This window comes from Triticum dicoccoides, chromosome 4A (genome assembly GCF_002162155.2).
Source record: "Triticum dicoccoides isolate Atlit2015 ecotype Zavitan chromosome 4A, WEW_v2.0, whole genome shotgun sequence".
Lineage (NCBI taxonomy): Eukaryota > Viridiplantae > Streptophyta > Magnoliopsida > Poales > Poaceae > Triticum > Triticum dicoccoides.
This window is the reverse complement of record NC_041386.1, coordinates 435873921-435876737: the sequence shown is the minus strand read 5'-3', so window position 1 is coordinate 435876737 and position 2817 is coordinate 435873921.

Genomic DNA, 2817 nt, shown 5'->3' with positions numbered 1-2817 from the left:
CATGCATGATGTGGTGTGGATCTGACTGTGGTCACCCCACACTTGCACAAAACGACATGTACATTCGTCGTGACCCAGGGGTCATTGCCCCAGCGTCCTTCGTGCGAGCCGCCACTGCAGTATTGCCCGCCACCCGACCTTATGCTCACAACCTTCCAAGGGCACCACCCCGACATCCACGACTCAAAGCCTTCTCACACCATCGCATTTCATCAACCCCCACATGTTGTCCCAATTCAGCCACCGTTGACAGATCTAGATAAGTAGGCACAATGATTTTCATTGGCGGAAGCAACCCTCCTAACGGCCGTAGGTGGAAGCTTGGTGGGTGTTAGCGTACAGAGGGATGAGATTGCCAATCTGGTTAAGTGGATCGGAATGTTTCCTTTTTCCCATTAGTAACCTTTGTTTTGCCAGAAAAACTTTCCTTCCATTCATCAACTATCATGGCAGTACAAAGAACATCAGAAGTAACCGAAATAACATCTGATTTCTAGACCACCTAGAGACAACTACAATCACTTGAGCTAGCCGAAGGCACCCCACCGTCATTGCAGCCGGGTAAACCTTGTTATAGTAGACAGTTGGAAAGTCGTTGTGCTAAGGCCCTACAGGACCAGTGCACTAGAACAACCACAACTGTCGCCGATGAAGAGAAGTGTATTTTAGAAGAATGTAATATGTAGACACACGAACACAGATGAACGGAGACTCGATCCACAGAGATCCATCTAAAACCAGCACTGACTTAATCCCACGAGGTGCGCCGGGGGCACACCTCTCATGCCCTCCAACGATGCTATACACATCGCCGGAATGAGGAATAGGTGGGGAAGACTTTATTCCATCTTCATATAGCCGATGTTGCATCGCCTTTCTGAGCAGAATGCAAACCCTAAACGACCTAAGAAAACTAAAAACAAGGCAGGAGCCCTCCCATTGGCAAGTGACAGGGTCTAGTGCACCTCATTGCCCAAGGTCACAGGATATGAGGCAGATCAATGACGGTGCCGACTGAAGGCAAAAAGCTCTCATCACCTTTCTTGGGATGGAGAAAATATAGAGATACTCTAGAACACATGTCTAACACGGTTGTTTTGAAAAGATTTAGGCTATTGTCGACTTGCACATCCGTCCATTGGTCATCATGGACGACCAACATACTTTTTGGAAAAGAAAAAATCAAGCACAATTTTAATTAATGGAATTTAGTCTTAATTGGGAAAATTAAATATGCCTTTTTTGATGAAAAATTAAATATGACTTACTATTGATGGTCTTTTTTGCGGAAAATATTAATGCTACTTTTTTCCCGGGAATATTAAGGGTACTTTGATGGCTCACATGGTCAGAGTTGATGGTGCCACCTTTTTTTTGGCAATTGATAGTGCCATCCTGATATTTGGGTTGTATAGTTTGCTGACATGAATTGTGTTCGAAAATAGCTTGTACACAGGTCACATGCATCCGTGCCGAAGGAACTAATCCTTCTGCAATTTATTTATTTTTGCCGAAAACAGCAAAGAGTACTTGCGATGCTAATCTTGAGGCAGCTCGTGCAGGAACATGCGTGCGTGTTGCCCTTAATATGCAAAGAAACGTGTGCACGTAAAACAAGTGTCCATATGAATACGAGAGGTTATACTTTGTTCATCGTTTTTGTTCTAAAAACATAATATAGACACCAACGCTCATAAACACGCACATATACTCATCTTTACGAAGCACGCACACACCTACTACCCTATGAGCATCTCCAAAAGACTGAACCGGCGTGTTTTGAAATTGATGAAATCACCAGAAATGTCTCGCTATCTACGGAATATCCCACCTTTATAAGACACCAAAACATTAAACCTAAAATTTGAATATTGTTTGCTATTTAAAATATATCTATATGGTAAGAAATGCTTATCTACCATGCACCGTTTATACATGCTTTGATCTACCGTTAAATATGTTGGAGATTTATGCACCTATTTTTGATGATACACAACGAAACATTACTATGCACTTTGAAACCTAATTGGATTTGATAAAATTTAGCGATACATAATTTCTTAATGTTACACACTGATATACTAAACCCCAATTTGAACTAAATCCATGTCAAGTATTTTCAAACAGAGGTAGTAGTGCACTATGAAACAAGAATAGAAAAACAGACATTATGTGATAGCCGGAAACAAGACAAATAACGATAAAAGAGCAAGTCTTGTGACGACAGATGGTGGATCGATGCACGGTATACACGGTGCATAAATGACTCACACTACGTACGGTTTCTTAATTTAGCAAACTACAAATCCATCTTTCGGAATATAGAAAGTTATAATAACATCATATTTATAATAATCCTTAAGTAGTAACCATGTTTTTCTTAAAGGAGGAATGCCCCCGGCCTTTTAGTAGTAACCATTTATTCCAGGTAAAACAACCATAAGACATACTAACTTTGCAATGAACAACAAATTAAATTTGCAAATGAATATCGAATTGTGCATACACTTTCCAAAAAGTTTGAGCAGTGCATCGTATGATTTCTTCCTGAATAAAGTACTATGCGTCATTTACGATATTTCTTGGTCGAAAATCATGTTATGTTGATACAAAGCACAAAATATTTTGCGCAGATAAAAGGCAGGTTCGTGGCAGAGCCGTAGAAGACGGCAATGTACGTAACTGCCGTATGGCGAGTGTTACAGAAGATCCTGCTGTGTAGGCGAGTGTGTGTGAGCCTGAGCCAGTGATCCCTCCCCCGGGTTTTCTCCTTTTTTACATTCTCTTCTCCACTTTCCCTTTTGCCTTGTCAAAACC